Source organism: Mustela putorius, unplaced genomic scaffold (genome assembly GCF_011764305.1).
Source record: "Mustela putorius furo isolate JIRA1106 unplaced genomic scaffold, ASM1176430v1.1 tig00000174_pilon_pilon_pilon, whole genome shotgun sequence".
Classification (NCBI taxonomy): Eukaryota; Metazoa; Chordata; class Mammalia; order Carnivora; family Mustelidae; genus Mustela; species Mustela putorius.
This window is the reverse complement of record NW_025421304.1, coordinates 24,508,132-24,523,911: the sequence shown is the minus strand read 5'-3', so window position 1 is coordinate 24,523,911 and position 15,780 is coordinate 24,508,132.

Genomic DNA, 15,780 nt, shown 5'->3' with positions numbered 1-15,780 from the left:
CCATACGTTCAGAAAAAAAAAAAAATCATTAAAAAAATACACGAGGCATCTATGTGATAAGCTTTTAAAAATTAGCAATACTCAGGCCACACTTCAGACCAATTAATTCAGAATTGTTGAAATAGGAGCCACAAACTAGTAGCTTTAGAAAGAATACACACTACCCTTACTATGATTTTAACCTATAGCCAGTTGGGGAACCTGATGCTGTGTGGAAAAAGCAAATGGTTTCAGCAGCACTAAAGCCATAAACAGGCTTAAAAAATATATTTATGTTAAATGTAGGTAATCCTTAAGATAAAAGGTAGGTAATGGTCATTGTTTGGCCAGCTCTCTTCCCACAGGGCCTTTGCACAGTCTCTTCCTTCTGAATGGATCATTGTTTGCCACTTCAACCCATCCTTCCCCATTTATTTATTTAAATTGCAGTAGAATTAACATACAGTGTTATATTAGTTTCTGGTATATACCATAATGATTCAATAATTCTATGCATTTCTCAGTGCTCATCAAGATGAGTACATCCTTAATTCCTTTTATCTATTTCACCCATTCCCCTATCCCCCTCACTCTGGAAAACACCATCCTTCCCCGATTTTTTTTTTTTTTAAGATTTTATTAATATATTTAAAGAGAGTGAGAGAGCATGCATATGCATGTAAGAGCTGGGTGGGGCTGTAGGGGCAGAGAGAGAACCTCAAGCAGACTCCATTCTAAGCATGTAGCCTGCTGTGAGGCTTGATCTCATGATCCTGAGATCACGACCTGAGCTGAAATCAAGAGTCAGACATTCAACCAACTGAGCTACCCAGGTGCCTCTATCCTTTCCCATTTAATTAACTCTTTATTCGGCTACATTTAATATCTCTTCCCCAGTGGAGGTCACCAGCCAAGTTCCTCTTCTCATCTGTCCTCAAAGGACCTGTTTCTTTACTTCATAGCCCTCATGTCATATTATAATTATACAAAACCCAAAAAGGTAATGTACTGAATAAAGTCCATCTTTCCCACTAGACTGAAAACTTCCAGAAACAGGGACCATACAAATGGTGATTTCCTCTGTCCATAATCAGGACCGAACTCAGCAACTAGCACAGAGGAAGCACTCAATATTTGTTGAATGAACAAACAGATGAATGAATGAAAAAGGAAAGGAATGGATTACACTTTAGGCCATAAAATAAAACCTGTATAAAACTAGGCATTTTTATTTTTGTTGTTTTTCTTCTAGTCTCCAGGCAATTTTTTTCCTGTTTTCTCAGCATTTCGACATTAAATAGTTTCTCCCATATCCACATTTCATCTTTTAAAGCCTCATTCCTAAATCTCCTGCATCATGCTTCCCCAAATCATCCCACAGGAAGTGAATTCCCTCTTCTCTACAAACTTGGAATTCTAATCGGAATGTGCTACTGTATGTTGTCTTGGATACATACCACCACGCTCAAGGGAATATAAGCAATTTAGAGGTGGTAACTGTGTAATTCACATCTGCCTTTCCCCACACAGTGCCCTCTGAAATACCTGCCACACAGTAGGTATTCTATAATTATTTGCTTTAATGCTTGTCTGAATGAATGAATATATATCATGGAAAAGAGGGCAATAGACTTCTGCATTCATTTTTCAAACTCAAGCAAAAGGACAATCACAAAGATTTTTAAGCTCATATGTATTCCAAGGATTTAGTCTAGGAAAAAATTACTAATCAGCCTTCTTTTCTCTTTTCCTTTTTAGACCACACTCTAATTTTTTTTTCTTTTACTGGAACAGAGGATGGAAATAAGACAGTGATTCTGGATAAGTTTGGATAATTACATTTTTCACATTGCTTAGCGTTTAGGATTGACAACTACTGATTATCCAAGGCAGTGTGTATTTTTCAAAATAATTCACAACACAAAAAGTAATAATTGGATATAATTACGAAACCAATTAATATAGTCTTAGCACATTCTTGAGTTTATGGACCTCAGTTTCCTTGACCTTAAAATAAAAGGGGTGGAATAAATCAGTGTCTCTCCGTGTTTATTCCCCTATGACACACATAACTCATTCAAAGTTCACTCATTCATAAGGTAAATATTTAATGAGAATCTACTAGGATAAGTGAAAAACATCTTCTGGTAGAGACAGGCACTTGTCAATAAACATATAAATATCTTTATTATTGCTACATCTAAGAGATAAAAATATTTTAACAGAGTAGTGGGTAGTATGGAGGTTTGACCTAGATAGAGAGGTCAGGAATTACTAACAAAATGGCAAAAATAAGACAAAACACACAAAAAACTTCTTCCTAGAGTAAGGACATGTATTAGGGTTCTCCAGAGAAACAGAACCAAATGGTTGTCTTATTTTAAGAGAACAAGAGTCTTATTTTAAGGAAATGGCTTATGAGCTTGTGGTTGCTGGCACATCCAAAATCTATAGGGAAGGCTGGGCAGCTTAGAGACCCAGAGAAAAAATGATGAGGTCAAGGGTAGTCTGGAGACAATTATCTTCCTCAGGAGACTTCAGTCTTTTTTCTTAAAGCTTTCAATGGATTGGATGAAACCCAGCTACATTAGGGAGGGCAATCTGCTTTACTCAGAAGTCTACGGATTTAAATGTTAATCTCATCTAAAAAATACCTTTGTAGTGATATCAACACTGGTATCGACCAAATAATCTGAGAACCAAGGCCTCACTAAGTTGACACATAAAACTAACCATTACAGAGCACACAGGAAAGACAAGAAGAGGCCAGCTATGGGGGTAATGCCTGGGGAGAGTATGGTAGGAGACAAGACTAAGCACAGACAGAGGCATGGCATACAGGGTCTCTTGGGCCATGTAATGCATGCCTGCTTTTTTTTCCTACAAGTAGTGTGGAGATTTTCAGGGGTTTGATGTAGCATTTTTTCATGATCAGACAATGCTTTCCAAAAGCAGTTCTTTGGTGAAGGTGTGAGCACAATATTGTGTGGCAAGACTGATTTATTAAGTTGAGCAAAGGAGAGGTGAGGATGAAGATGGTGGTAGGGAAGATAGGGAGACTCAGTACAAGGCTGGAAGAGCCAGGTGATGGGACTGATGGGAAGGGTGATGAACCAACAGTCCCATTTTTAGTACAGAAAGTCCTGTGTCCTGGGGCACCTCTTAGTACCTGGAAACTGGGATGGTTGTTCACGACGGAGGAAAATGTCAACTATGGTATTTATGTTTCTGGTTATAGAAGGGTCAATCTGAATACTCTCTAGCTAAGTTAAGCGTTTTATGTAGAAAAGCATGTGTGATGTCACCTACTGGATAAAATGTCCTCCAAGTTCACTTCTAGCTCCATACTCTGTATCCTCTAAGCATGCAGGAATGAGTGCAAAGGCAGGATCTCTAAAACTAGTAAACAAACAAGCATCCTGAGATCTGGACTTTCAATGGACAAAACTCTTCCACCTGATATACAAATTATAGCCCACCTCGTGATTTCATTAAGCTCTACAGCGACTGCCTCAGTCCAGCACCTAGCTAGTATTGGATAAGGACATTTAGAAGGGGACACTGAATCCATCTATTTCACGCACAGTTGCCATTGTGGAAGGACCAAGTTGACAGAGCTTTGTCTTCACCCAACACAGAAAAACTCAATGAAGGGTTTTCTCTACCTCATATTATTCTACATGTCCTCTCTCTCTTCCTCTCCCTCTGCCCCTCCTCTCCAGCTACCTTCCTGCCTCTCTCCTAGCTCTCTATATTATAATATATGTATTTTACCTTAAATATTTTGAGTTACTTGGAGACAATTTGCCTCTTTACCCTTAAACATTTAATGTGGATCTTCTAAGAATAATGACATCCAACACTGATACATCTCCAAATGTCACCAATGGCCCCAATAATTTCATGTACATGCCTTCTTCACCATTCTTCACATCCCCACCCCCAATGCCTGCCACCTTTATGTACACGTTAATTTATGTACTCATTTTTCATTTATCAATTTCCAGAAAGTTTTTTTTTTCATTATAAAATCAATTGTGCTCACGGGAGAATGAGAAAAGAGAGATGGAAAAGAAGCATAACCTCAGGACCAGAGTTCAAGAACAGCTTAATTCTGTTCTTTTTTATAAACATTTTAGTAAATCTTTATAAGCCACTATATTGCATTATACTGTTACAAATATAATATTACACTTGTTTATTTAGACTCATATCTTAATTTTATCTCTCAGCACTGGAATATTAATATTGCTTGTGTTGTATCAAAGCCTTTAAACAGTGTTCTTAATAATTATATGATAGCTCAGCAAATGTGTATTGCACAATTCACTTAACCATGCTGTCTATTGATGAGCATGCTCAGTTTGATGTTTTCATATACAAATGAGACAACATATTTATGCATAAACTCTTCTGTATTTCTGGTGATTTCCTTAGGTTAGATTCCCAGAAGTAGAATTTCTTGGTCAAAGGGCCGTTTAATGCTCCTGATATATGTTGCAAAACTGCCTTCCCAAAAGGCTGTAGCTATTTCCATGCCTGCCAAAATGCAAGGCAGTGCATATGGAACATGCGAAAACCTACACTGGAGGACATTACAGTTAAAAAGGATTATATGAGGGACTCCCTAACATGTCTTTCCATAAACAGAGCACCAGAATTTACATTTTCCAGCCAGGTGAGTTCTCAGTAATATACACATTACTTTAGAATAATTCCTAAAGGAAGAATTTTATAGCAGCAATGGGATTCACAGACAAGTTTCATGGAGTCTTTGACTTCTTCGATTCCTATATAACCTTTGGCTTTGGTTTTGTGCTTATATATTTGCTGATTTCCTAGGAAAATGCTCAGTTTCATCAGATTCTTGGGAATACCTGTGGTTAAACCATTGTTGTTTTGCTGTCTATGATTCAACATTCTTCTAGTAAAGAGTACTTATAATCTTCCTTGGGAAATGACCATTTCTCACACTTACCCTCTTGGTTTGAATGGAGCTGACCTCTCTAAGAGAACCCTGATTGGCATAAGGCTTTTGGTGTTTTCAATATTCCTAGATACAGTGATTGGACCAGACTGGCCATATGACCCAACTCAGGATAATGATATTCATGCACAGAATCCCTGTTCAACTGTTGAAACAGACAAGCTTGTTTCCCTAGATGGAAACTCTGGACTTTATAAGCTCATCTGACCCTTCTATGGCATTTAGAAAAGAAATCTGCACATCTTAAAAAAAAGGCTTACAAGTGAGAGGAAGATGCTGGGCTCTGATGACATCATCCTTGTCCCCTGGATCAGCCCTGCCTGAATGTAAATCTACCCTGAGCCCTTCAGTTCATTAAGCCAATGATTTTATATTTCACTAAGTGGGTTGGGTTCTGTCATTCACCCTAGCTCATTTAAGATGCATGAAAGAAGTAAAGTTAGGACATAATGAATTTCAACTTCCTCATTTTATATCTATGAACATGCCGGCTCAGAGAGTGTCACTGGCTTGGCCAAAGTCACCTACAGACAGAACTGGGATGTAGTCTCCTTCTTTCTAGTATAATGCTCTTACCAAAACCTTGATTCCCCTTGCATTTCAAGAAAAGATCAACAGTTGTACAGGAAATATTTTCTAATTATTTCTGTGTCATTTACAAAGCAGAGTGGTCTACACAGAAGACTCTGTACATCCAGAAAATGTACTACACACATTACAGTTATTGGAAACACAACGTTTTGAATTTTCTCAGGATCTATTTTTTATAATCAGAAAGTTTCTTTAAGAAAAATTAGAAATTCTTCAAACCTCTCAGAACCCACTTCAAATCATCCCCCTTTATGGGCTCACCTTGAGCTGGAGAAAGACATTTAAAGAGAAACCCAATAGTTTCCTTACATCTTTGGCACAATCTAGGCATTGTTAGGCAGTTGGTCATGAATGGAATCAGCACCTTGGGTACCCCAGGTTTTTCTTGACACCATCCAAGGGGGTTCTTCTGGAACACATTCTAGCACATGATGCAAGCTCAGGATCTTTCCAATTTCTGGTGCCATGACTTACTGCTGACTGTGGGAACTTTAATTTTCAGGATAAGCTGGAAAACGTAACTAGTTATATAACTCAGAAGGACTTACTACTGGACAATGTTCCAAGGACAGAGAACCTGACTGCACATGTAAACAAGGGGTAGCTTTCATTCTCACCAACTGATAAAACTTTCACCATAGAAGAGCTGAGTCTTCCTCATTGGGAGGAGCAAATCTCATTGTTCAGGGGTACAAGTCAGGTTCCAAAATAAGAATGAAGGCACACAGGGAATCTGTGGTAGACCTAAGACGATTTTGTCTTTTTTTTTTTTTTTTAAGATTTTATTTATTTATCAGCGAGAGAAGGGGAGAGAGCAAGCACAGGCAGACAGAATGGCAGGCAGAGGTAGAGGGAGAAGCAGGCTCCCTGCTGAGCAAGGAGTCTGATGTGGGACTTGATCCCAGGACGCTGGGATCATGACCTGAGCCGAAGGCAGCTGCTTAACCAACTGAGCCACCCAGGCGTCCCCGATTTTGTCTTTCTGTCTAGGAGTCTTTCCAGGGAACTGGCTATTATCTCTTACTTACTCCTCTGTTAATTTGGCACAGAGAGAATCTCCATTGGCTTCTGAAAGTGCAGCTGCACTGTCACAGTCTTGGGTTATTGAGCTAAGAGTGTTGTCTTCTCTTTTCATAGCCCTATGAAAGATGAATTCATCATTAAAGGTGTGTATAACTAAGTTTTCACCCTTTATTTCTATGCTTATATGGGTCCTGTGTGGCCCCCAAAAGCTACCAAGCCTATGGGGCAGGCTTCTGGAAGCCCACACAACTAGTCTGTTGTGATTCATCAGGCTGGAATATACTAGGGGCTCCCAGCCAGTGCTACCCACACTAAAGAGGCAATTTGGGGATATTCTTTACTGCTGTTCATGGCTAAATGTCTCTATTCTGTCTTGTTGCTGCCTTAAATTCCAGGATTGTAAATATTAGCATTATATCCCAAATGCTGTATGTTTTGTGTCCTTCATTTGCCTAGTTATGATTGAGAGTGGTTAAAAACACATACACAGAAAGGGAGAAGTCACAGGTGATAATTTGATGTGCAAATTTTATTTATTTAACATTAAAGTAGCTTTGCCTAGTGATGCTCTTCTAGGGAACTAATTCCTAAATTACTGGGGTTCTAGTAGCCCTGAGCTCCAGGACAAGTGACATATTGGTGCCTAAGCTGCTTCTTTCCTCTGAGACCCCACCATCCCCATCTGACTAGCGTGGTGGTAATCATGATGGATTTCACAACCTTAAACAGCTTTTTCTAGATACTTTTTCCAGAAGTAATGATAAGAGACAAAAAATGTGAGGAAAAAAAAAATCACAAAATGGAGTAATTTTTTAAAGTCTTTGTTGGTATACAAAAGGCTTGAGTCCATTTCTATCTAGGCTTCTGCTGAGTGACTGCTTCAATGGGTAAGAACAGGACCCTCTCTGATTTTTTATGTTTCAGTCTACAGTGAAAATTCTTTTCTTCACTCTTCCTTTTTTTTTTTTTTTTTTTTTGAGAGAGATAGAAAGATGGACAGCAATTTGGGGGTGAGGGTAGAGGGACAGAGAGACAATCTTAAGTCACTTCTGCACTCAGCATGGAGCCCAATGTGGAGCTTGATCTCATGACCCTGAAATCATGACCTGGGTCAAAATCAAGAGTCAGACACTTAACCTATTGAGACACCCAGGCATCTCTCAGTGACAGTTCTTGATAGACTTTTATTAAGGTTAAAATAAATGATTTTTAGAGTTAGAAAGAACATTAATTTCCACTACCCCAAACCAAAATATAATCTTAGAAGTATCCATTTTTCAATCTAATTCCAGAGTGGCTAAACAACAATGTGTTTAGCCATTGGGGAATGGGAGTGGTCAGCAATAGATGAAGACCAGTTCAGTCCTGAGGGGCTCAAAGTAGAGACAAGGCCTTGGCAAACAGGATCAAATCTCAGCTGAGGAAGAGCAAGAGATGATGAAGGTCTCAGTCAAGGGATATGGGCTTCCTGGTGTAGTCACTGCTCCCTCAACAAAAATCAGCTTTTTTCCAAACCTCAGTGGTTGGGCTCATTTCTCATGTCTTTTCAGACACAGCCATATTGGGGGAATTGAATGAGATCTATACTGGCAGAGGAGGTCTTTTCCCTACAATTAAGGGAGACAGAGAGGATCCAGATTTCAGGTTCAGTTGGAAAGCCAGAGTCAAACAACTCAAAGATCCAGCTTTTACATGACCTTTGGAACAACAAGGTTAAAGTGTAGATTTCAAAGGTTCACAGCTAGGATGTCAAAGGTGAAGACAGTAGGAATACCCATTTCATACCAGGAGGAAGCAATCTTTAGAACATTCTGTGCGCTGATGAGTTTTCTGTTATAGTCAACATAGTAGATGTGGATGGGTCACAGTTCCTAGCACCTAAGATGGGACAGACACTGATAGGGCCTCTGGGATAATCAAGACCTGGAACTTAGATAATCCCATGAGAGATGTGATCAAGCAGAACCAGAGAATAAAATCTGCCATTGTCTTGGGAACAATTTAAGAGGATAGGGAGAGATGGCACGTATAAAAACATGGTGTCAATGAGCTCCAACTACTGGAAGGGAATTTTGTTCTAGTCCCCCAAATGAGCCAACTGCTCAAATCCAAGGATATTCATGGTCATTTCGCCAGTGTATGATTCTCTCCAATTCCAGAAGAAAATCCTTGTCTTTCACCCTTTTTCTCAGTATGTCTTGTGTCCTTCTTTCTCCGTCAGCACTTCCAGCTCTTAAGGGTTTGATTGCCCTGTGATTAAGGAGGTTTGTTGGGGTCTAACATACTGAGAAAGGGGTGTGGAGAAGGAAATAAATATTTAATGAGAATTTTGCTTCTGAGCCTTCCTTTTAGAGGGGAAAATGGAAATCAAAATCTTCACTGGAACCCCTGTTGTTGGAGGACAAAGAAATATTCTTGCACTGCTGTGAAAATGAGCTGCTGGCACCTCAGCAAGAGGCAGCTCTGAGAGGGGAAGTCTTAATGAATCATGGAGCAAAGAGCCCTTTTCGAAGGAATTATCCCCAGTGCTTTCCCTAATAACCAACCCAGGCCTCAGCCTGATGGATGTGAGGTGATGTCTTTGGAGTAGAAACTTCCAGGTTATGAGGTTGAGATTCATGCAGCATTTCTTACCAGAGCTTTGCACCCCATCAAGATGAATCATGCAGCTTGCTGGCCCACACAGAGGGGCTTTGGGAGGGCTTCAAACAATGATAGACTACAGGACAAAACTTTCCTAGAGGAAGCCTCAGAACTGGTGAGGAGTTGGATTTGTGACTATGGATAAAGTCCATGAACCTCTCTATTCTTTGGATTTCCAAGCCTATAAAATAGAGATAATACTAGTACCTGCCTCATGAGGACTATCTTTGAGAATTTAATGACATAATATTAAAAAAAAAACCTAGAATGACTGACATATAATAAACACTCTATATAATATTTATCTATTTTTACTGTTGTCATTGCTTTGGTGGTGGTGATCTTGGTGGAAGTTGGGGTTTGGAACTGAAGTGTTGGGTAACAGCTGCCATGTGAAGAGGTGGGAATGTGGCTGATAGCAGGAACACTCCAGATCTTTTTAATAGTAGGAGTTGATATGTATTGATTCCTTACCATGCTCAAAGTATCTGTTATTCATTATCTTGTTGAATGCTCACAGTAACCAAAGATAAAGATATTACCACCATCCTCATTCTGAGGGTAGAAAGCAAACTCAGTTCTGACTGATTACAGAGTCTTTTTCTGCTCTTTCTCCCATAATCATCTCTGCTGACTACTTCAAGCCTTCCATTTATTCTGATATTGAGACAGCCAGATGTTATTATTATAGCCTCTTGCCTTCCTTCCACCATGTCCTTTTTGGGTCCACTGCCATCACTGGTAGTATTCACTGGAGCTCTCCATTATGTTCTTACCCTGAGATAACCTTGACCAGGTCCATTATCACTGTCACACTAAAAGGTGTCTTATTGCCAAGAGCCCTAGCTCTCCTAGGTCTTTGGAGAACTCTGAACATCAAATCCTTTCTTGTCCTTCTCCTTGCTCCTATGACCTGTCCCAGATCTCAGCCTCCTCACTATGACTGCAGGTATCTTGGCATTTATTATCAAAACCAAATTTCTGCCTGGGATTTTATTCTCAATTGTATTAAATTAGGTCACTATTACTTGTCTTGCTACTTGTCCCTATGTACGCTGCACTTGAGACCTCTCGATGGGGAATGGTCTGATAGAGTGCAAGATCACCCAGCATCATGGGCCACCATGAACTCATGAACAGTGTCTACTGTTGCCCCTCACTTGACAGCTTCAGACTTCAGTGTCAGTCAAACCCCACATCAAACAACAGGACAGCTCACTTGTTTCCTCCCTGCTTTATTCAGATTTAGAAGAGGCATAAGTAATACTTACTGAATGACAGAGAATTTAGTCTTGTCTGAGGATTGATTTTCCTCTATCTAGTCTTTGTCTGGCTTCCTTTGTTCTATTTCAAGATGTCTCCCTGTATTCCATGTCCACATCCTCCTCAGTCAGCCTGATCTTCTAAAATTTCATCACAGAGGATGACCCCACCCAACTGAGTCATTTTCATGTCACCAAGAATAACCAACTACCTGAGTAGATGCATCTGTACGTGGCCCTGGGTCAATCCGTCCATGCTATATCTTTGTTGGCTCCTACCATGTCACTCCTCAAATTCTGCGTCCCTATTAGCTCTCCTTCCATGTTTGAAAGTTGATTTGATATGGAAAGGTGAAGCCCATTAATATAAGTTCAGTATCTTCAAGGATTTGGTCTTGACCTCCTTCCTATAGACATTTCTATGCTCACGTTGTTCATAGAATAACATGCTCTGGACTGTGAAATTCTTGGGGGGCAGAAACCCTGATTGATTCATCATGGCATCTCCTGTAGGACAGTGCCCATGACCTACTAGAATCTTGGTTCCTCATTTTACCTTGGGTTCAACAATCTCTTTGAAAAGGAGATGACCTGATACCTGACCTGATACCTATTCCTAAGGCAGCCTGAGATGGTTAAAAAACTTAGGCTGTTTGGACATGGTCTGTCTGACTTTTCACAGGTGGTCTTCAACATTAAGGGCTCTATTGAAAGGTTCTTCCCTGGCGATGTCCCTTCCCCCATGAGAATAACACACTCGTTGTAAACAATTTATTTAATGAACATATGAATGTCTGTATACAGAGTCTTTGCTAAAATGGTCTGCTCAGCTTCAGGGGCACCCCTGAGTGTCATCCATTGGGGAGGAATAACAGATTGAGGGTCTTACAAGTGAATAGATGGGAAATTTGGGGGAACAGATGCGAGGCCAGGAAGGTCAGATTTAAGAGGCTCAAGGTCTCTTGACTGCTGGTGGCATTCAGGGTGGCTACAATCATACTACCTTACCAGAAACTCTGCAAGGCCACAGGGCACGTATCTGAGTCTCCCCCCTCTTTTTCCCTCCAACACGTGTTCCCAGTTCTCTGAAGGGACAGCTGGACACAGTCCAGGTGAACCAGGAGCCTATATTGTATTCACCTTTCATTCCACTACAACAGCTGGCTGATTGCTCTGGGTAGCAGGGGTTTATGGTGACCCTGTTAATTGATGGACAAAACAACCCATCAAAAGGTAAAGTGATAGCATGGCTTCCTGAGGCAGCAGGAAACCTTAGTCTTTGCAGCCTGCCTTCTGTTGCTTGTTCTATACCTGAGGTAATAATGACTCCCCAGTAAACACCAGCAGGGAAACAGTTAAGCATTGTGTGGTGTGTTTCACTCCAGGAGGGCAGTTCAATGTGTGATTGAACATTCCATCATCATTTGCCGTCTTCAAATTGCCCATAAGAAACCCCAACATCTAGATGTGGTGTTAGAACAAAGAGGGCTGGTTACTTTGCATTGTAGGCAGTGGGCAGGAAAATTTGAGTGAAGGCATTAGGATAAATGGGATGATTGGAGAGATGATAGAGAGAGAGATTTTTCATAGACAGCTTTTGTTGGTCATTTTTCTTTTTAATGTACAAAGGCCGTATTTTGTAGGAGGAAGAGCAAAGAGTCAAGAAATGTGGTGTTGAATCCCAGTTTCCTTTGATGAATACAGCATTCACCCTGACATCTTTCTGCATGTATATGATAATGTGGAATACATATAGATATTCAAGAAATAATTTTTTTTTTCCTACCTGAGGGGCTGGAGTCAAATCTTCCTTTTAAGGGAAAGCTAAAGTATTTCCAATGATTTCCAACTTTTTTTTTTTTTTAATTTATGCTATGTGCATGACCCAGTGCTATGATTTTTATGGTCATCAGTTCATTTAATCCTGACAAATAATGCCCCAAATAAGTATTATAATGCCCATTATAAAAAAGAAGAAACCAAGGCTCAGAAACAGAAATGGCTTATATTGGTCATAGTGTTAATATAATTTGAAGCTAGTCTTCTAAACCAGGATTATTAATTTTTTTAAAAGATTTTATTTACTTATTTGACAGAGAGAGATCACAAGTAGGCAGAGAGGCAGACACAGAGAGAGAGAGAGGGAGAGGAGGAAGCAGGATCCCTGCTGAGCAGAGAGCCCGATGCGGGACTCGATCCCAGGACCCTAAGATCATGACCTGAGCCGGAAGGCAGAGGCTTTAACCCACTGAGCCACCCGGGCGCCCTAAACCAGGATTATTTAACTCAAGGGTGGGTAAGACAGAATAGGAGTAGTCAAGGTCATTGGTTATCTGACCAGGTTGAATTTTGCTGCTACCACATACCATCTTGTGCATGTCAGATTTACTTTACCACTCCAAGGCTTAGTTCTGTTACTGAGTATATCAAGATAATGAAAGCACATTTCCCACAGAGTTTTCTGATTACTAAATGAAGTATTAATGCCATGCACTAAGTAAAAGTCCTGACACAGAGTAAATACACAATAACTCGTAATTATTGTTGTTTTCATTACAGTATCAGGATACTTGTAGCCTGTTAGGGAAAGAACCCTCTTTTTCATAAATCTTGTATTGGAAAATCTAAGTTTAGGTGATTCATAGTTAAAAGATTATGTACATTTTCCCTAAGAGATATGATAAGGCTAACATAGTAGGAAATGAGAATAAAGGGTAGTGTCTAAGGCAACTAAGGTGCAAAATGAGAAAGACCTTGTGTACTAGCAATGCATGCAAGAGAGAAAAGTCAAGGACATGTCCACAGGTTGCTGGGTGAGTCAAGTTGTTGGCTGGTTTGTCATTAACCAACATGGCTAACACAGCTGGAGGAGGGAGCAAAGGAGGCATGTCTTATGGACATGGAGATGTCTTATGTAGAATGGTATAAATCTAAGAACCATTCTTTTGTGGAAATATTAATAAAAATCTATCCTTAACTAAATTTATGTTTTATTATAAATAGAAAACAATTAGCAACTGGCACCCAGCTATGGCAGAAGTTGCTGTAAGAGGGGCGCCTGGGTGGCTTAGTGGGTTAAAGCCTCTGCCTTCGCTTCGGCTCAGGTCATGGTCCTGGGGTCCTAGGATCAAGCCCCGCATCGGGCTGTCTGCTTGGCGGGGAGCCTGCTTCCTCCTCTCTCTCTGCCTGCCTCTCTGCCTACTTGTGATCTCTCTCTCTCTCTCTCTCTGAAATAAATAAATAAATCTTAAAAAAAAAAAAAAAAGAATTTGCTCTGAGAGACTCAGAAGAAAATACCCATGGGTCAAGGAGTCTACTACATCATACACTCTGTTCCTGGAGCCATGGACTCTGTGTTCATATTTAATAATGAACCAAAATTCACTGTAAAGTTCTTAGGTACCAGTTTGCAAAAGCCCTCATTTAATTAAATCAGATTCACTTTTGCCCTGCAAATTGAAGGCAGACCAAGGTCGAGGTATAAATTGGGCTTGATCAGAGCAGTCTTCTAATGAAGGCAACAGTTGCGTCCCTGCCTCCTCTGTGTAATCGTTAACGCAAATCAAAGCCCTTTCCTTCAGCTGGAAACTTAAAAATGATGCTGAAGTCTAGCAGCCTGAAGGAATGGATGAGGAACCATGGAACCATTTCTTCAAATCAAGAATTTCTCAAGTGAGGGTTTTCCTAAGAACCTGTCTTGGCCATTGTTCCACAAAGGCACATGATTTGCCTCTTTAGGGCAAATCTTGGACTTGAAGGATGGCTGGCCAACAGGCCAGGAGAATTGATTGTGTGCCAAACCCAGCAGTGCTGGGTTCAAAGATTCAGTGATTCAACATCTATTTATTGATTCTTTTCAAGGTGCCAGGCATTGGTACCCATAGTGGGATACAGGCTTTTGCCTTCATAGAACTTCTGTTCTTTGGGGGAAACACACTACTAACTAAAATGTAGCTCTTGCCAGGGTGCCTGGGTGGCTCAGTCAGTTAAGCATCTGACTCTTGGTTTTGGTTCAGGTCACGATCTCGTGGGTCATGGGATTGAGCCTTGTGCCCATCTCTGGGCTCAGCCCGGCATCTGCCTGAAAAGTCTCTCTCTCTCTCTCTCCCCCTCACCCCACTTTCTCTCCTTCTCTCTCTCAAATAAATAGATCAATATTAAAAAAAAAAAATGTAGCCAGCCCTTGCCTTCCTTGAGCTCAAAGCTTAAGAGATGTTGAGCTTTCTAGCAAGAGCAAGGAGGGATAACAACCATCTTGACCGAGGGCACAGGTTTTGGAATTAAATAGACATGGTTTGAGCTCTGGGATCTGCCAGTCATTTGCTTACTGATCTTGGAAAACTCACCTTAATTCTCCGAGTCTCTGAGTTCTCACAAAAGGCTACTAGGAAAGTCATGTGAGCTATTCTGGGAACCAGCTGATGCATGGTATCTGTTTCACATTATGTACTGCATAAACTAGAATGCCATTATTATTAACAACATAGCCTCCAGCAAGTTATTTAACCTCTCTGAACCTCAATCTCCTTATCTGTGAAGTGGGGATAATCATCCCTCCTGCAGAGTTGTGAGAAAGATTAAATTTGGTACTTTCTGTAAGGGACCTAGCCATGACTAGAGTTCAATAAATAGCAACGATTATTGTAAGTATTAAAACACAAAATGCTATAAGCTAAACGCTCCAGAGTCAGCCTTCTGTGCCCCTCTACAGACTGTGGGAAGTTTAGAAGGTGTTTTTTTTTTTTGTTTTTTTTTTTTTTTTTTTTAAAGTCTGCAGACTGGAAAGTTCTTTAGAAAATCATCTCCCTGGGTGTTGTTAAAGATATATTTTGATGAGGACATAAACAATTCACAGACCAAGAAATTGTATTTCCCTTGCGGTAAGTGTCATCCAAAAATCTAATGGGAAATGGATTGCAGCAGACATTCGGAGCACGTCCACTCAGAGAGTAGCGAGTTGTAATAAAAATCACCATCTGAGGTTGGAGCTGTTTGGGGTTTTCTCTGAGAGGATAGAAAGGGCCATTTTTTGACATATATACCTGTTTCTCAGAAAAGCAATATTAAGTAACTCCCACTTCCATTTCCAAGAAAGCAAAAGAGACCCTTTTAGCAGCTATCATTTATGAGTTGGAGATTTTTCATTAAATGAATCCTGTTACTACAAACTCACACTGGGTCACTGCTAGCAGGAGCAGAAGCCAGAACAGACTTGGGGTCTCAGAGGCTGCCCACCCCGAGGGCCTACTGTCATCACCCACGTCCCCAGCTATGTGGGGTGGTCTGGGGCCCCTT